Below are 20,173 nucleotides of genomic sequence, written 5' to 3'. Positions count from 1 at the left end.
GCTTAACGGATGGCTCGGTCCCTTGCTGCTGTTCCTGCAGCACAGGAAGGTATTTGTTTTGATTGCAAAATTAGAAGGTAGCGAGCTTGACGTTATCGTGCGAGCCCAACAACTCTCTTTCTGTCGTATAGTATTTCTGCGTGGTTACTTGCACTTTAACCAAAAACTGGCGCAATTCCAGCCCAGCCAGAAGCAGCCACATAAATCTTCCCATCAGGGAAAATTATCAAGCTGAAGAGATGTTCCTTGACCTCGTCTTTATCTACACCGAGACTGACAATTTGGTAGCGCACAGGCTGCGCACAGATCAGGGTCCCTCAGCTCTGAGCACGCTGCAGACTCACAGCAAGACCCTGTTCCCACCTCGAAGAAGCAGCACTTGGTACACACGGCAGCGATGGGACCTGGACCCCAGCGAGCCCGCGGCAGAGCCCTGAACCCCAGCCAGAGCCCAGCCCCTCAGAGAAACACCACCTCCAAGGCAGCACTGCTCAAGCAGACGTGCAAGGCAGAGGCTGAGCTTTTCTGAAGGTAGGATGGAGCCAGAACCACGCAGAGACAGCAGGGCAGCCGGAGCGGGCACCCGCTCTCTGCCTCTCCAAGCATTACTGCCCCACCTCAGCTCTGTGCACCAACCGGAGCAGACGCTTGGTCCCTTTTCCTGGACAGCAGCAATAGCTGAAAACTCGGTCAGATTTGTCATCACGTGTTATTCCCCACCTCAGAGAAGCAGCCGGCCCGTGCTCGCGCTGCCCAGGCTTTCTTACAGCCGTGGGAGAGGTTTAGCGCACTCTGATGTCTTCGGAGGTGCAGAAATTAGAAACTGGGGTTATGAGAAAGGCTGCCCGACGATCAGATTCCTGCAAACACAAATTGCCGCCAAGGCAGAAAAACACACAGGTATTTGGTCATAAAACATGCAAAGGGCGGCGAGCAGAACTGCTTTCCCAGCCTTCCCTGAGTTGCCTAACTGAAGAATAAAATTCTTTTTATCTTGATGCCACCGTGATTACGCATGTATTGCTCAGTACTTAAGCCACTTTAGCAGGAAGATGTTGAACAGCAAAGAGAACTGAAAGTACAGAGCATTCGATTCTAACAGTGGCCAGGCAAAGCTTAGTAGAGGCAGCACGTGAATTTGGTTTATTGGAGAACCCAGAAATCCATTTGGGTAAATCAAACACCACCCAAACGAGGGGAATATTGCTTTTCTCTCAAGTGCCTGTTAGCAATCAATTTCCCACCCAGAAATCTCTTTTTGTCCAAACTACGAAACTTCCATTACCTTTACAATAAGGTATCTCCAGAAAGAAAATGAGGGTATGGAGGCCTCATCAGGTTGTCTCTAAGCCGTATTATTACTGCGCAGTCCAAGGATCCCTAAAGCAACCAAGTGCCTGATCCACCCATCCTTATAGCCCCAGGAACGATTTCCATCCACCTTGGAGACACTTGCATTATCATTCATTATGGTATGTGAGCCGTACAGCCCCCAAAATCGACCCATCAACACAACCTTAACCTCAGATAAGGTTATGAAGTGAGGGCAGTTGTATCCGTTTCATGCCTATGGCTGCAGAAAGCAAGGGACACAACACCTCTCCTCCAGGCTCCTTGGAGAGAAACAGGGCTGCTGCATGCCCTCCTCTTTCTTCTTCGCAGCCCTGTATCGGAATTGAACTTCAGGCAGCTTTCGCTCCCTACTAACTCCGTGTCAGCGTGGATGTTCCCTTTAAACGCAAAGGGATCTGCAATTTAAGACCAAGACTTGAGGGCAGATAATTTGCTTTACCAGCCAACGCAGCCTTGGCAGACGCGCGCAGGCTGCACACAATCTGCCAGCCCCTCCAAGCTGGGGATGAAGCGTTTGCACCTGGCCTCACTGCAGGAAACGGCAATTTGGCTCGCAAGCGCCCCGACGGCACGCTGCAGCTTTGCGCTCTGGAAGTCCATTCAGCTGTCCTTCTTGTCTCCCACATCGTTAATTCCACGCAGAGATTTGCCTTTTGCCTATATCATTTTGAGCACGACCCCAGTAACATCCTGAGACTCGCAGACACAACTGTGCGCTTTACTTACTTCTGCAGGAGGGAGGAAGATCACGGCAGACTAACTCAGTCCCTTCGCTTCTGACTTGGTTAGTTGAATGCTCCTTGGATTCTATAGATGGATTTCCCACCCTTGGTCTCTCCTCGGCTAACGTAAGGGCAGGCGCTTCCTCAGTGAGGAGCCTCGCTGGTAGACAAGAGTTAGCCAGAGGTGTAGCTGTTAATTTCAAGGGCTTGCAGTTCCGACACGTACTCAGCATTTCCCACAACTCAGGCTGCTTTAAGATGCCTTACATCACGCCTTCAAACTCCGGGGTACCCAGAAGTTACTTTATCCTGACTATAAAAGCACTGGGGACTTTTACGAGCACTGTTCTTGGCACCCCAAATAAAAAGTTCCTTCTGATAATTATGGGCCAAAGCGTTTCTCTCCACTGAGCTGCTAACACCACCGAAAGCACCTCCTGAGTCTGAGCAAGAATTGAGATGCACGTCACACACTTTCTGCAACGCAAATCATATGGGGCTCGATTGCTTTCTAAAGGCTGCAGTTTCAAGTGCAGGGAGTGATGTCTCACAGCATAACAAGTTTATTTTCATAGCTTTGAATTTGTTTTTGAGAACAGTTTAGATAACCAACCTCAGTAATGGATTAGGCACGGTTGATCTTATTTTGTAGCAGGGCGAAGGACAAAATGACCTCTGGACATTTCTTCCAGCCCTACCATCTTGTGGTTCTCTGAAAACAGACACAAATTTTAACTCAGCCATATGTTGGTTGTGTGCAAGCTCTTCAGTTATGTGCACTTTTGTTAACAAGGCTACGGGAGGAAAGAAGAGTGTCAGACTGGTTAGGGAGTTTACTTTGTGTTGGATTCCTGACCAGGGGAGTTCAGCCAGCTTGAGACCTCACTCTGAACCGCGGACTGGACTAAGACTTCTGAAATAAAGTGAACTGCACTTACAGAAAATCTTCTTGGAAGCATTTCAGCAAATTAGCTAGGTGACCTAGAATGAAAACGTTAATGAATGCTTAGCTGGAGCAGTAGAAATAATCTATGAACAAGTTTCAGAGTGGACAAAGCAGCCAGTGGCTTGCACATTAACACTTGGGGAAGACTGAGTCAAATCTATAGGACAGGAATGGGTAGGTGCTTAACAGGAAAACTCTTCTGCTTGTGCCTCTCACAAGATAGACCAATTACCCGTTAGTGGCAATGAAAAAAAAAAAGGGCTGTTTCAGCTTTCATTTTCATTATAGAGATTTGGCACAGAAAGGCAAGTGTTTGGGAGACTCACATGCCCGGGCAGAGTTTGCTCGTGCCATTTCTTCCTAGCAGGGAAAAGCAGAGATGCAATGAAGTTACCTTGCATGACCCAGAACGTTGAACCCACACCACCTCGTAATCATGGGCAGAGCCAGAGAGACACCAGGCAGCTGGCAGTCAGTGTTCACAGAGAAAGGAGATAAGGTGAGCCTGCTCCTGGGCACGCGCCCTCTCGTATATAATGCATTGCGACACACCTGCTGTCACCGTACCTTCACATCGAGTGCGTCTGTGGCAACTTGTAGAACTGATAGAGGTTACTGCAGCGCCCCAAAGCCCTGCAGCCTTGGGCACCAGGCAAAAAGGAAGTGCTGGGAAGGTGCTGGCGCACGGCCACATACCATACAAGCTCCCAACATGTCAGGAGGAGGAAGGGGGGGGACCCAGGGGAGGCAGGAACGTGGCTGAAGGCACATTGGAAGGATGGTGTAAACCACAACACCGACAGCATCTCAGCATCTCCGTGATTCAGTAACCACTTCAAGCCCCATCCTGCCAAGCGCTGAGCAACTTTCCCCTCTCGCTAAGCTGCACAGTTTCTGCGGCTCTGCGCCTCTCCACAGATGGGTTTTGCAAACTTATCACCTACAAGATACAACTAATTGCTCCATCAAGATAAACCTCTTTCTAAGGAAGGTTTAGGCACAAACTCAGGCTCTGCACGCTTTTTGGCCCCTCAGCCTGGGTCAACCCCTTCTCTAGCTGTCTATTAGGGTGAGAGAAAGTTAAGCAGAAGGTTAGGGGCTATCTGGGGTTGGAAGGTCTGCTCAGAAAGAGGAAGGCTTGTAGGCACTCCTATTCCTGCAGTTACAACAGCTCTGATAGATGATCTAGCCAGCTCTAGTCAGCTCTAGCCAGCAGACCATGACCCCAGCCAGGGAAGTGTCATCGTACAAGCATAAGGTGTGCAAGATCGTGGAGATCTCGGTCTCTGTCATCGCATTTCCTAAAACACAGCGAAGAAACTGGAGCCCTGCCAAGGAAAGTAATCTCCGCATTTACACAAAAGCTGGCCAGGGAAGAGAAAAAGTTTGATGATCCCGAATTCAAAAACCTTGCTGATGGGCAAAGGGAAAGACTCTACAGCCTCGGCCACAACTTCTACAGCCTGGCCAATTCTGCAAATTCAGAACCAGCACAAAGGCTGCCTGCTGGATGCCTTCCCTGGTATTCCACCGCTGGATGTTCCGGGTATGTATAACTTTAAGCTCCACAGATGGAGAGAATCTACTGTTCCACCTCTATTCACCCTTGCTTCTGCGTTCAGGTCCGTACTCTAAGATCAATCAGAATTACAAATCCAGTTGCACACTTGGGTTTGAGCTGCAGTCACCCATTATTAGCATCCTTTGGGCCAGCACTCCCAATTGCTTTGCCAGCGGGAGACCGAAGCTGTGTGACAACCCGACCTGCTTTCACCACGAGCTTTCTTGTAACAGATCTCAGTGGCGTGGCATCTGTGGGTCCCCGCTTGCCCAGCCATCAGGAAACACTATCACAGTGCACAAGGAGCAAAGGGAAAAAAATCTCACTTACTGAAAACTGCTACAAATAAAACATGTCTAGAAGTCCAGGAGCAACAGGTCTGTCCCAAACACACCACCAAGGCGACACGCAAGCAGGCCTAACCTGTTCATCGTTTCAGAACTGGATGGAGATGAAAGGGTGCTGAGAAGTTTTAACCTGGTATCCACTGGCTTCAGAAGTCAACCTAAGGTTTCTTTTTGCTTCCTTTCCTTCAGGAAGCAAAATTTGCGGAAAGAAACAGATACATATATTACTGAGCAGACAAACTAGGAGAGGAGACAGGCAGTCAACCCTGAAAAAGAGAAAAGACCTACATCCTGCAGGAGAAAGCAAGATGTAGAGAAAGTCAGGAAAAGAAAGGAGAAAAATAGAGACGAGACAGGAAGTTAAAGGTTCCCATTTCATGCAGCTTGAAAACGCGACTGACCGCAGGCTGCTGTTAGGTGCTGCATCACACACATCCGCTCCCACTGCTTCGAGCTACAGGCTGCTGCGAGGGGAAGAGGAGCCCTGGTGTGGTTCATCCAGGCTTGGTCACCGTTGTTGCTGCCATGCAGCAATACGGAAAGGACCATCGTGGACCAGGACTTCATCGTGCCCGGTGCTTTATGAGGACAGTGCATGCTGTGGGAGACTCTTCTCATGACCACCCCATTGCAAATGTGCAGGAAAAGAGTGGGATGGGGATACGGACTATAAATTGGAGTCTGATTGAAAGGGCACTAACTGAGAGGTTGAGCACCTCAGGTTAACCGTGCTCCACCAGGCTGTGTGCAGACACCAACCACCCTGACCGAGAGCTCGTCCTGCCCCGGCCGTGACCAAGCACAGGGCAGCACCCACACGGCCTCTGCCCTAAGGAGTGCACTAGCCCAGGCAGGCCAAGAAAGGGAGGCACAGCCTGGCAAGATGCAGTGACCTAAGGAAAAAAATCACAGCAGTTCAGCACCGGTCTCATGCTCTGTCAGCACCGCATCCCGCCTCCTTCAAGGCTCTGTCTCTTAATTCCCCCCCTGCTCACCTATTACTTTACAGCCAAACTTCTCCAAAGTGTGACTTATCCAACACACGACACCACGGCAGATTCAACCTGTGACTCCAGAAATCAGCTTTCCCAATTTCAAGTTAGCGAACCAACCTGCAGTCACATTATTTAAAAAAAATAATAATAATAATACCCTGGCACTGACCCAAGTTTCAGACGATACGTGCATAATAGAAGCATTTATGTATGCCCATTAAAGCTTAACGTGGCAACACCCGCAACGGCTTTCAGAACTCTTAATGGGATTATGGTATGTCTACACCCTCGCAGGGTTCTCTTTTTTTTTTTTTTTTTTTTGCTTTTTAAAGGATGTGATCTGCAGCTAAACATTTGTGTTCTGAAAAAGACAGTCAGCCCTTCCCCTTTTTAATTAGCATATGGTGCTCTGTGTACTTGTAAAAAGCTCGTATCCATTCAGTTTGATTCAGTACACAGTGAATAAATTATACATAATCTTTCCACAACAGGTTTTGTCATGATTGTTTCTTTTTCTGATCTTTGATTTCCAAAGGGAGAGATTATTGGACACAAAGCATTTTGAAGAAAAGGAGAAAAAAAAAAAACAAAAACACAAGAATGAATACTTCCCTGCTGGGCAGAACATCTCAGAGCTTGTGCTATACCTGCAAAGAATTACAAAACACAAAAGAGCTACAGAACAGGATGCTGACATCTCCGCTCAGTGCTCGACTCCCCATGCTGCGGGCTTATCGGTTCCCCATTTGTAAAACGGGGATACAAATACGTCCCCTACCACTCACAATTAAAGCCATTCGTCTTTTCCCATGCATTTACACAGCCCATCGAACATCAAGTCCTTTACAGTGTTATGGTGATACCGATTTTTAAGGAAAAAACAAAGCGAAACAGATACTACACTTAGAAACCTGTATTTCTGAGGTGCTCAAATACCATAACTTGGGTCTAGAAATACTTTAGTGCATATGTAAGTATACACACATATATATATACACACACATAAACACTAATTGTCATTTGAAGAAGGCACAAAACAAACTGCCCTCTGCTTTATACCCTGCTCCCCAATAACACGGTGCTCTTTGGGCATGTTTCTAAAAGATAAACCACACCACCACCACAGAGGTCCCCTGCGACACCTGTTTGGGAGGGGTTTTCAGATACAGCCAAATTCCACCACCTTCATCTCAAGCTGCGAGGCTACGTGGAACAGGAAGAGCAACTCCTCTTAATGAAACTAAATATAAAAAGTGTTCAGAGCAAAGTACAAAACACAGAGCCCAGGTAATCAGTTCGATCCCTACGCGTTACCTGTTGAAAGGACTGCTTTCTGCTGTGGACCTAATAACCTACACCACAGTGCTCCCTTGTATCTCCAGCGCTGCACGAGCACGTACCTGCATCACTAACGCCATTTACAAGTGCTACAGATGTTATCCTTAGGGGCAGCTCCACGCAAACACTGACAGAGAAGACAGGCTTCCAGCAAGCAGACGCAGATCCACACGCTAACTTCTTTGACGCATTTCACAGCACACGGCAAAACCTTCTAAGGAACTCGGAGAAAGTGTCTTCTTTCACCAACAGACCTCTTGCACGCCTCTTGTGCTCCAACATCTTCTCCTACTCAATTTTTAAACTTATTTTGCACACATTAAAATGATTAAAGATACCGTTCTGAAGAATAGGAGATTTATTTTAGGTCAAAAAGCATTAAAATTGGAGTACGCATGGGTCAGCCGCTACTGGTTTAAATCACGCTGGGTTTATAGTACGGCAACTTTGCCGAGCACACAAAGCTTACCTAAATCAATACACGACATTCAAGTCGGTTTGAGGGGATGGACAATGAAGTGAAACGGATTGCATTACCATGACATAAAATTACTACTCGTTAGCTGAGCCGCAGTAATGTTACACTTGGTAACGGGGCAGAGGAAGCACACACACCCCCCAGGTTAATTATTGCAGCTTGGCTGACAGAGGAGCAGCAACCTGCTGGGCTGCAGCAGCCCTCCCGTTTACAAATACCACTTATCCCCTAAAAACGTTAAAGTTACGCTGGTTTAACCATTTATCTGTTTCTAGACCAGCACAAGCACCTCGCCTTAACAAACATTGCTGTCCCAGAACAATAACACAATGTGTTAACTCAGAGCAAACAAGTGCAAAAGGCTGCACGTGGGCCACTATTTCAGACGAAAGGTGCCTCGCTGATTTTGCTAAGGTTGGGTAGATCCATAAATTTACCCAGCTACGCGAGGAAGCTGCAGGTCAGCTAAGGTGTGAACAAACAGTGCTAAGCTGCTGTCACTCCCCGAGAGGGCACCAGGCAGTCTCGACTGCCCAAGTCTGTGCGTCTGATTTAAATCCCCAGGCAGCAAAGAAGGGAAAAAGGTTGGATTCTGAAGCCTGCATCCTGCCTGTGCAGGGAGCTGATGCTGCTAAACGGGGGAAGGAGGGGAAGGAGCTCCCCCCGCCTAACACACCCACAGGAGGAAGGTTCTCTCCCCCTGCACGTCCAGAGGAACGCTGACTGCGGATGTGGGAAGATCCCAACAGAAGGATGTGGGCTCCCCCAAACACAGCTCCCGCTGCGAGTGCCCGCAGCTTAGCTCCCTGCAAAGTGAAGAGACAACCCCTGAGCCTCTCTCGAAGCTCCTGCAGGAAAAGTAAAACTTGCGGGCTGAGATGAAGACGGTTTAATAGGAAAGAAACAGGGAAGAAAAAAAAAAAAAGAATACATGAAACAAGTGATGCACAAGACAATTGCTCACCACCAGCTGGCCGATGCCCAGCCCGTCCCCAAGCAGTGGCAGCCCCCCCTAGCAAGTTCCCCCCAGTTTTATGGTTCAGCGTGATGCCATATGGTACGGGATATCCCTTTGGGCAGGTTGGGTCACCTGTCCTGGTCCTGTCCCCTCCCAGCTTCTGGTACACCCCAGCCTCCCCCCTGGCAGTAAGGTATGAGAAGCTGAAGTCCTTGACTTGGTGTGAGCACTGCTCAGCAACAACTGAAACACCAGCATGTGATCGATATTACACTGCTCCTAAACCCCAAACATGGCACCGTACCAACAGCCACAAAGAAAACCAGCTCCATCCCAGCTGAAACCAGGACATCGCTGAAGTTCAAGGCAAAGGAAGCACAACCACCACAAACATCGTGCTGTTTATTCCAAGCAAGCAAGGTCATTCCCACAGCTGACCTGGGTCAACCAGAACGGAGTCTAAACCTCAGCGTTTGAAGCTAAATGGACGTAGGGTTGGAATCGTTTAAGCCAGGTCACGTTCTTCCAGATCAGCCCCCCTTTCACAGAAATTTCACCTTGGTTTGTCTTTGCTCCACCTGTTGCCTTGCTGGTGGAGAGGAAAACGTCAAGCGCTGGTCCAGCAAAGGAATGAGAAACTCAAACAAACCTCCTCCTCCGCCCAGGTTATCCGTGTTGCTGAAATACACCCAGACACGACGGTGTCTTCTTATCAGACTCAAGCTGGAAAAGGGCTGAGGCCCGGCAAGGTGTGAAAAGAATCCAAAAGAGGCAAGTGTTTCTGCAGTCAGTGTCTTATCAGCAAGACTGGGGGAAGGAACAGGGACTAGGAGAAAAAACAGCCTTAGCAGCGCATTACAGTGAATTTCCACACTGCTCTCCTGAAGAATTTAAATCCTTTTAACATTGCCTTTTGCAGCAAGTGGGTTAAAGAGTACTTCCTCCCTTCTACCGCGCCGTTAGTGTGCCCCAAAGAAAGATGTTCACCTCCAGCAAGCACTAACGACTGACAAAGCCACGCTAACATCACAGTACGATACTGTGGAATGAAAAGCTCGAGACGCGCACATCCTTCCAAAATGTCCTGACAGCTCACTGAGCAGCACAGCAAACAATGGCTCCTTCCTAATTCCCAGAACTCGATTGCTTACAGTGGTGTTCTGGGCTGTTACTGGAGAATAATGTGGCAATTTAAGGAAAAAAAAAAAAAAAAGGCAACAACAAAACAAAACATAAGGTTCACAGTAATGATTGGGAAACCCGCCGCAGATTAATGAATTCTGCAAATTAGCAAAGAAGGAGCAACCGGGATTAAAGAGAAACAATCAGCAATGCTGAAATGCAAAAACGCTCTTTGTTCATTTATTTAGGTGAGCGCAGTTCTGCCTGCACTGAAAGCACCTGATAGCTTACCGAAGTAGACAGAGAGTGATATATTTTGTAAAAGTAATTAAGCCTTTGAAACATGAGACCTCACTACATCACTCAGCTGCTGCTGAGGAGAGGGATTTGACTCCCGAGTTGTTTGTGCTGTCAGCGGGGCTGATCAGGCTCCCAGATTACTCCGGGGAGAAGGAGCAGGACTCCAGGAGGGCAGCCAGGCTCGGCTGGAAGCACACAGCCCCCCGCCCCATGCCCCTCGTGCGCTGTGGGAACGCACGAGTGCCCTCCAAAAGCCAAGAGGTAAAAAATAAACTGCATCTTTCACAGCTCGCACCGATGAAGTGCCGGTAAAAACCCGCGGAAGCCCCAGGAAGCGCTGAAACACGCTGCATTTGCCAACACCAGCAAAAGCAGCCTTAAGGGGCAGAGAGAAGAGCAGCACTGCTGCCTAGCACACACTCTGAGCGGGCCCATCAGACTTTTAACACATGCTTTTCTTCTGAGTATTTTTTTAAATGACAAGAACTAAAGTTTTTGAAAGCACCTCAGTGCTAAAATAACACCAGTCTTATTTCCAGAAGAAATCGAGCCTCGTTTGTATTTGAAACTAATGCAGCTCAGACTCCAAAGTCAGTCTGGAGAACAAACCTCAGACGTTTCACATGCATCCTTTTTTAATTTAAACTCTGCAGGCATAGGTCACTAAAACTAAAAAAGCCTTTCACTGGGACAGCTACTGCCTCCGCTCCCAGCACCACACAGGCGGCGCGTATGGAAGACAATATTGCAATCAGGCTAATGCTGAATGTTGAATAAGACTATTACCCTCTGCCCAATCCTTTTATTAAACATTGTCTCAAAGCACTAAGTACATGCGTAAGTGAGTATTTTTAACCAGCGTGGAGTGAAGAGAAAGAAAACACAATGTTAGCGTTTATTCTTTCCAAAAAGGAAGGCTCCGAGGTCAGAAGTTGCTCCGTTTCAGCGGGAGCCTCCGAGTGGATTATTAAAAACTCCCTAAACTTCTGCGTTAACAAAATAAGACACGCAGCAGTCTGCTAGAGCTGCGCTCTGCAGATTAGGAGGCAGGACTCCGCATTTACAGCGCGCTCAAGTTGTTGGGAAGTGTAAGCAATGCAGATTGAGGTTTTTTTGCTTGCAACGCAACCAGACTGTGTTGGGGATTTCTTGTTTGTTTTGGTGCACGTTTATTCCACACTTCTCACTGCTATATTGCAGCACATACGGAAGACACCGAGTCCTCTCTAACACCTTGACTTACCGCCGAGCAAATTGAGGACGTGAGCTCCAGCCTTAACCTCAAATTTCCAGCTTAATTTAGAGACACTCCCTTAGCAGGCTGACAGACACTGAATACATTAAAAATACTAACAAGCTTATCAAAACCACCTCTCCACTTCTCTATTCCCAGCAAGGAACAGCAGGTGTGCTTCGCTAATTGCGCTACCCCCTAACCTACCGTTTGCTAACGTCAGGCAACTTGCAGGTAAAATTTCTAAACGTTAGAGCAGTACTGAAGCCGCCACATTTGCTCATCCAAAAAAAAAAAAAAGTTTATTTTGGTAACTTTTGATCCCCGTAGCCATCGGCAGAGGGGTGCACCCAGGGTACAGAGGTGTCACACATTTAACGCCAGCCTTCCAGGAGGCAGGCTGCGTGTTGTCAGAAGACATCTCGGTAGGAAACCCGTCCCCCCCCCCGACCCCCTGCGAGGCTCAGCCTCCCGCTTGCAGCGCGCAGATCTGCGCCCCGAACACTGCAGCTTTGTTTGAAAGCGAAACCAAGCAGGCTACAAATAACGCTCTATCCCCGGCGCCCAGGGAGGTGCGAAAGCTAAGAAGTCGTACGAACGGAGGGAAAGCGAGGCTGTTTTGAAGTTCCAGGTTTTATTCCCGGCGGCGTTACCCCCAGCGCGACAGCCAGCGGTCCGTCCGCAGTCAATCTTTTTTGCGCCTGTAAAGCGCGGAAAGTTTGGACAACAAACCCGCGCTTCCCCTGCTATTTGTCGAAGTCCCGAGGACGCCAGCTACCTGCACAAGGCCAGCAGCTGCACACACAGACACACACACAGACAGACACACAGACACAGACACACACCCACCCGTCCCCACACCAGCACCCTCCCAGGAGCTGCCCGGCCCTGCTCCGCACCCCCTGCGCGCCCGCGGAGCTGCCCCCGGCCGCTCGCTCCTATTCCCTTGTCTTTTCCCCCGCCTTTTTCTTCCCCTCTTCCCCCCTTTTTCTTTTTTTTTTTTTTCCCCTTTCTTCCTATTTTTTCCCCCAAGAGCGCCCGCAGCCCTCTTTTTCCCTCGCCCCTAATTTTTTTTTTTTTTCCCCCCTTCAAAAGATGGCGGGCAGAGAGAAAGCGAGCGAGGGAGAGCGAGCGAGAGAGGGGGGAAGAAGGAGGGGAAGGAAGAAGGAAAAAAAAAAAAAAGAAAGGGAAAGGAAGAAAAGAAAGCAAATCCCTCCTAAATCCCTCCTGCGCGGGGCAGGGGCCGGGGCGCGCAACCCCCGCGGCCGCCCGGGCGCCTCGGGGCGCTGGGCGAGGAGGAGCAGAAGAGGCAGGAGGAGAAGAAGAAGAAGCAGCAGCAGCAGAAGAAGCAGAAGCAGAAGAAAAGGGTGGGCAGGAGCGGCGGGGCCGGGAGGAAATCAATGGGCAGGCTGTGCCCAGCCCGCCGCGCTTTGTTGCATTGTGGCGGCGCACAAAGGCTGCGGGGCCGCGGGGAGCGGCGCGGGGCTCCCGCACGAAGAAGGAGCGGAAGGAGAGGGGAGGGTTAAAAAAATAAAAATTAAAAAAATAAAAAAAAAAATAAAGAAATCAGCGTTGGCCTTTCTCAAGTGGGTTTCGCCTTCCCCCGCTTCTTCCCCGGCCCCCCCTCTCCCTCCCAGCTCCCCCCAGAACCCGTGGCCCGGTGCTAGCACCGCACGTCCCCAGCACCCGACAAAGAAAGGGAAAGATTAAATAGATTACTTTGCCCCGGCAGCTCCGGCACCGTTTGCCTTACAGTCCCTCCAGTTGCTCTTCTTTTTATCCTCGGCAAGGCAGCAGAATAGATGCGCTCCAGCGCCCGAGAGCTCATGCGCCGGGGCGCAAGGCCATGTGGGGCCGGTAGTCCCGGCCGGGCCGGGCTGCAGGCGGCGGCCACCCCCCGGACTACAAGTCCCAGGAGCCGGCAGGGCCCCCCCGAGTCCCCGGTCCCCCCCCCCCGGCTCCCCCAGGAGCGGCGGCGGCAGCGGCCGGGGAGCGGCGCGGCCCCGGCGGGGGAAGGAGCGGGGCCGGCGGGGGGCAGGGGGGGGGGCACGGGGGGGTCCCCGCCATCCTGCCGGGGGGCTTCGGGGTCCCCCAGGGGGTGCAGAGCCCGGGGATGGGGAGCTGGGGACCCCGCGGGCGGCAGCTTGCTCCTTGGGACGGGGCTAAGCCGGCAGCCGGAGCTGGTCCGTGCATGTTGGGCTTTTATAGATATATATTTTTTATTTTTTTTTTTCTTCTCGGGCCCGTGTTTCTTTTCGCTTGGGCCCGTGCTTTTCTGAAACCGCGGTTTGCATTGGGTAATGCGCGCCCCTGTTCGTTACGCAACGCCTAATGCGAGCCGCAATAAAAATAGAAGGCGGCCAGCGCGAGCTGTAGTGGTAAAATCGCCCCAAAAATCCGTCCGGAGAGCCCCGAGCCCGGTGCGGGTTGCTTAGCGAGTTCCACGGCGCGGTCAACTGCTGAAAACAAGCACGAAATAATCTAATGTTTACCATCAGTAGTAAGGATTTTACACCCACCCACCACAAGAGCAAACAGGGACGCTGCTAAACGCTTCCAAGCCATAAAGACCTACAGCCCCTATCCCGAAGCAAATCTACAAACGCAAACAGAGGAAAAAAGTTAAAAGATACTGTTACACACCGAAGGGGGATTCAGTTGCTGCAGCACAAAAAGAAAACTGTTGGAAAATAAATGAATCCAGAGGAAACGTGAGAGCCAACGTGAAATAAGAACTAGTTACGGGATTTCTGTATGGCCACATATGCCAGCAGCGGCTGCCACGCTGCCTGTTGCACAGACAGCCGTGTGGTGATGCCAATTAATAAGTCCCTTTATTGTAACCATAAGGTGGAGGCACTTTCACTGCAAGACCTTACTTCCAGCAGATTAGCTTTTGAAAAATGTGACCAACGGAACTGAAACTTCTCAGACAGTCTGATATAATCCGAAGGCTGGTTTTTGCACAGGCAAGAGGACAGATCTTAGGAAAATTCCACTTAGCCAGACTTGTGGTTGCCTCAGTACGAAAGCAGAACTGTGCATATACCTTAACCAAATCCATAGAAAAATGCCTTTTTCACTCAATTTGAAATCTGGTGCAAATTCAGGAACTAGAAAAGTGCCACAACCGTACCTCTCTTGCACAGAACTACTCTCTAAGAGAGTTTTCAAAGTTGCATCCGCACGAACAGCAAAACCCCATGCGGGGTTTGTGTGTGACTCGGGATCCCCCCTACCACAGGCATCTGCAAGTTGACCTTTTTGACTTCAGGACATCAGGTCCCTGAAAGCCGCTTCAGCGCTCTCTGCACCCTTAGCACTTTATACGCCTTACACTCCTTTATCTCACACAGGGGGTCGTCAGATAATTTCATCCCAAATTATGTTCATTATGCATCAACCAGAGCAGGCAAAACAGCTCACATGGGAAAGCGTCCCCTGAGATGTCGCAGCTATCAGCTTTCAAGCTGGAACATCCAAGTCCCTCACACACCTACCTGGAGGGCTGCAAACTTGTGCTTGAAGAACTCAGCCACATCCTCTAACAGAAAGGGAAAGCAACATATTCTAGGGACCCTCACAGCCTCCTTTAAGCAAGGCAGTAAATTTACATATCTGGTCAGCAAAACAGGTACGTGCTGGCTCATTTTGGATAAGCCCCAGTACAGTAAGGTATAGCGAAATCAAATCAGAATGATTCAAGCACTGGGAACCTAGCCCAAAATAAGAGCACAGAGACTGAGGAAGAGATGGTTGCAATCACTAAATCAGCTTCAGAACCAATTTTGTCATATTAGCTTTATACATAGTATCTAACAACCCAACTATTCCAAGAAACCTTACTTCTGACTTTCACCATAAGATACAAGATTATAGCAGTAGCTTTTTTTTTGCCTTTGCTACCATCACCTGCTCCCTAAGCTCAAAGGAGCACCCTAGGTTCACCCAAAGCCTTTTGATTAACCTCTGTGGTCTTTTAAGATGCACCTCCAGTTACCCAATTAGTACCTTGTTAACCAACACCGGCAGTGTATTTACTCCTTGCCCTTGCCCTACTTTTAACCCTTAATGTGCAGTGATATGTACATCCTTCTAGGCAGCTCTGTGCATAGGGTTTGACGAGAAAAACTTATTTGTGCAAGAACACAGTAGTTTTCAGGGCTGGTCGGCACTGATACTTTTTTCTTCTCTGCTCTCATTGTCAATGGGAGGGCTTGAGTCTTTAGAAAACAAGAGCGGGCAGAATCAGAAAAGGGAGATGCTTGTCTCTGTGGGACTGTTGAGTTTTATGAGAAATGACCACACGCAGTGCCTTGCATAATTGCACTCAACAGTATTTAATAGTAGTCAGGAACTGCTGAGAAGACTAACGTTGAGCACCAATTTTCCCAATGTTTGCCATAGGTGTAAGCTGTAACCGTGAGGTTCTGATTCTCTACCTCACCATTCAGTGCCTGTTTCACCATCAAAACCCTAGTTTCCTACAGCAAGGAAGCTCCTTGTTAGTATTCGTACTTGGAAATTGCAAACAGATTGCAAGTGGAGAAGGCTGCTGAAGTGTTTCGAATACTTCATCAGCAATGAGTTCGGTCCTCCATCTCTGGGCACATCCTCAGGCACACTGTGCCTCTGCGTGCATGTGAAAGGCTGATGGGAGCTCCACGTGCCTCAAGGCGGGCAAATTTGGCCATTCTGACCGTTTTGTCAGCCACCAGCCACCACGGGCTCCAAGAGCCTTCACCTATCAGCGGACTCAGGGGAAATCCTGTTACCAGGAGCTGCTACCTCTCGAGTGGACGTCATTAGCCATTACAAAAAGAGAGTTTATTCAGCTGCGGTCCTGTTTGGGATAAAGAAACAACAGTGTCCAAACAGCGTATTGCATAAGAGTGTGTACTGAGTGACTGAGATTATATGGGTGACTCCAACCATCCCACTGGCAGAGAGAAGGGTGTTGAACGCTAGGGGATAAATGTTCTTATTGCAAAAGAGAGTCATCTTCACTCATGATTTTCTTCACCATAGCGGCAGAATTTCCTCGACTGAGTAAGCATTATTCAATAAGGTAAGGGTGACGGGTCTAGGGCAGAGGTTTGAAACAATAATTACAGTTCGTTCTTCTGTAGTACCTTTCATCTGTGGAATTCGCAACAATGCAATAATCCTCCTAACAGCTTATGTAGGTAAAAAAAATAAATATTATGAGCTCTGTTTTTCAGCTGGGGAAGCTGAGAGGGAATATGATGATGCAGAGGATCATTAGCAGAGCAAGAACTTGGATGCAGCTCTTCTGACTCATTTTTTGTAGTTCTGAGAGCCTGGCCACACCAACTGGTGAGGCCACCCTCGCTACTCACTGCCGGGAAAGGTGTCAGCGTGTCAGTGTCTACAGGACTTTTGTCCTTTTAGTGTTCCCTCTTCATCAGGAGAGGGGTATGCAGAGACTCCAAACAGGGAACCCGTGAGCCAGTACGTCTACAAGCCCCAAAAAGCACAGCACTATGATAACTGATCAGAGGACAGGAAGGAATTGAGCAGCCCAAGACCCAACGGATCTTTTAAGTGTTCGTCTGCAAATATAAGCTTTGATTATGATCTAAATGCTGTTCTGGAGACAGCCAATATCCAATAGAGGGTCTGAAGTGGATTTTAATAGTGTCCTTCCAGACTGGCAGTTCTCAGAACAAAGAAACAAAGATGAACAGCTTCCTCTGCAGAGGAGAGGAAAGGCATGAAAAGCCCACAAAATGCTCTGATCTCCGTGTCTTTTATCAGGATGTAGCAAGAAGCACTACTTGGAGGAGCTGGATGCTGGGAGACAGTGAGCCGAGACACTTTTATTTTTATGGAAGGAAGCAGAGCAAAGATCTAAACTGTTGAGGAAGAAAAAAAAAAAAGGACATGACCAAAGGAATTTGAGAAGTGAAGAGAAACTGCCCAGCTAATATGGCTATGTAGCTTCTGCCACAGTAAATATTTTTATTTGGAAATTATCTTCATCTAAATGGTTTTGTTACACATTCAGTGGGATGTAGAGACCTAGCACCTGCTGTTAACACAGTGGTTTGCACAGGAAAGCAAGCTTGTGAATGGTGTGTGCTACTGAGTTGGCAGTTTGAGTTAACAGATCCCAGAACACGCTAGATTTCAGCTGGCTAAAGCCCTAACATATTTCTGTGTATTTTCTTACTTTTCATTCTGCCCTCTTACAGACCGGAAAAACAGTAAAGAGAAGCTCTAACACAACAGTAATACTTTCAAACATCTCAATTTCTAAATGACAAAGATATTTACATTTTACGTAAATTATTCCAGGGATATGAGCTAGTTGTATTGAACCATCCAGTCACTGGAGTTGCAACCATTTGCACCAGCCAAGAACAAAGTTCCTGATTCACAGAAGTGCTGAGAACCTGCTGCTCCAGTTGAAGAGGCTGGGAGAGAGAGGCTGTCATCACGTCTGGCAATCAGACCGTGTGTGATTCAGTCTGGGGCCCTCAAATCAGCAGCCCTTACGCATCAACTTGGCTGTGACTTGCACTGGGGGGAATCTGCATTGAACGATATTGCAGGATTCTAGTCCTGCATGAAGTCCATGTTTCTCCTACCAAAACATGGACTGCTTCTTTGCAGGTCTTCCCTGACAAGGACTTCTATTCATGCAGTGTTCAATAATCTTACTTTGAAAGAAGTTCTTCGACATCCATTGGGCCCTTGTGCCCAGGCTAAGTATACACATCCCTCCCAGGGCACAATGAATCAAATCCTTGCTGCTTTCCACTGGGTTAAGTTTTCCTAGTTTTAAATGAACAAATGTTGGCAGTAATGCAAGTAAGGTTCATACTGTAGTGGGGGAGGTAGAAATATCAGCCTGGAAAAGGTTCAGTGTTTGTTTTTAAATCCCAGAAGAAACATATGAATGTGATGTATCTGGGATTTAGGAAAAAAACAGAGCAGCATATTAGCAACCGCACAGAAACAGCTATATGTCAGGCATCAGCTGCTCTTTAAGAGCCTAAAAGAAGCAGCAGGTCTCTCATGAGTCCTTGCTCCCTCTGTTTCTTGAACAGTGTGAAACATGCGGTACGTCTGTTCTGTGCTCCCTCTGTTTGCTGTCTGAGCGGCCCAAGTAAATAGAAGTCCTAACAGAGACTGCTAATTGTGCCAAAACATAAACATAGACTTACATAGCTCGTAAGCTTATTGCCTTATTACTCACCATTGCAAACATAAGCATGTGCTTGGTTGCAGCCGTCAAGTCTAAAGAGCAGATCCAGCATGTGCTGAAGTTAGTGGGAGCTTTTCCACAAACATTGATGTCCTTTGGATGAAATCTGCAGGACTGGATCAGTTCTCGTCTCGGTGGAACCTGTGACAAAATTGCATACGTTAGTCTTAGCAGGATCCATGGCCTCAGATCTGTTCCTGACACACTTAAAGCCATCCAGAGGAATCACAGCCTCACAGAAAGCAGTCATTTCCCTACCATCTGAGCCACTCATGGAAATTTCTTCTTTTTCATCGTTATGGGAAGATTCTCCCCCCTGAAAAAAAAAATCCAAAACCAAAAAAAAACCCACAGACAGGTGTCTTTTCCAGTGTACTTGGCAGGTCACCAAGTTCAGGCTATTGGGAACCAAATGGAATGAAAGACTTTGTGAGAGAGAAGCCTGCCAAGGCCCAGTGTTTTACAGAGAGGGAATTTGGACAGAGATCACATCCTGCTGATCCCAGCTGTGGCAGCAAGGCCTGCGGAGCAAGAAGGACCCTCACGGCTGACTCGTAACCAACAAGCTAAGTTTCATGGGTTGTCCATGCAAATCCCCTGGTGCTCACATTATGCAGTCCCGAAGAAATGCCTGTGCGTGTTGGGCTGCCTTTTTCTGTCAAAAAAAAAAAAACAATCTAGCGTGTGACCAAATACTTTGCCAAATTGGGTTTATAAAACTTCAAATTTGTTAAAATAAAAGTCCAGGACCCTCAGAGGCTGAGGAGTTGTTTAGGATTATGATTGGTATTTGTAATTGAGGCTACAATTTTCAGGTTCCAGAGAGGTATTACTCAGTATAGAAAATATCAGGCAAAAACCTTCCAAACCAGGCAGTGAGAGGCACGACGCAGACCAACCCTCATCTCCAGCATGGAAGAAACAAACCCCCCTGTGCAAGCTGGATAAACACATAGCGTTACCCTGCTGATCTGATCCGTGGTCTCTTTATTTTTTACAAAGAACGAATACTTTATGCCAAATCTATCTGGAAGAATTGGTGACAGGAACTTAACTGGGTTTGTTCCCTATAATGTTGTGGGGACCAGGCAGCCCTGTCGGTTCCGTGTCTGTGTTTCCCCCGGCGTTTGGAGGGCAGGGATCAATCCCCAGCCTCCGGCTGCGGGTTTCCAGGCCGGGGGAAGGAGCTGGGCCTTGGCTCTGCAGCACCACAGCTTTTTTTCGTTATTTTTTTTATTTTTTTTTATTTTTTTTCCCTTTCCCAGCTGCCACTCGGATTTTTTGGATCCCGAGGACCTTCCCGGGCCAGTCAGTGACACGTGTCTCTTTCTTTTCTCTCTCTTTTTTTTTTTTTGGCCAAAACCGGGCTGTGCAGCCCCAGCTGCGGCTGAGGGAACGAAATAAAACCACTGACAAGTGCCCGAGTGAGCTACTGGGCCTTAACGGGCTGACATTAGGTGCTTTTCGGAACCAGGGGCCTTGCACACCGCCCCCAGCCCCATCCTCACTGAGGTGAGCACCGAATTCCTCACACACCCCCCCCCCCCCCCCCCCCCCCCCAACAACCCCGGCAGGGCGGCGCCTGCCC

General features: G+C 48.6%; 1 protein-coding gene across 6 annotated transcripts in view; it reads right to left on the bottom strand.

Annotated features, from left to right (window-relative positions):
• The window catches only part of BRD3 (bromodomain containing 3), a 46,902-nt gene extending 28,048 nt beyond the window's left edge, over positions 1–18,854 (bottom strand). For 3 of the 6 annotated variants that reach the window (XM_048053227.2, XM_048053252.2, XM_066980498.1), the window contains exon 1: positions 13,074–13,216. The gene's annotated coding sequence lies outside the window, so the exon portion shown is untranslated. Of the gene's footprint in view, positions 1–13,073; positions 13,217–18,576 lie in introns of those variants that run through there. The other 3 variants (XM_048053234.2, XM_066980499.1, XM_048053243.2) reach the window with 3 other exon arrangements.
• Positions 18,855–20,173: the final 1,319 nt, after the last annotated feature.

This window comes from Anser cygnoides, chromosome 20, assembly GCF_040182565.1.
Source record: "Anser cygnoides isolate HZ-2024a breed goose chromosome 20, Taihu_goose_T2T_genome, whole genome shotgun sequence".
NCBI lineage: Eukaryota > Metazoa > Chordata > Aves > Anseriformes > Anatidae > Anser > Anser cygnoides.
Note: the sequence above shows the minus strand (reverse complement) of the source record. Positions and strands in the feature narration are given on the sequence as shown.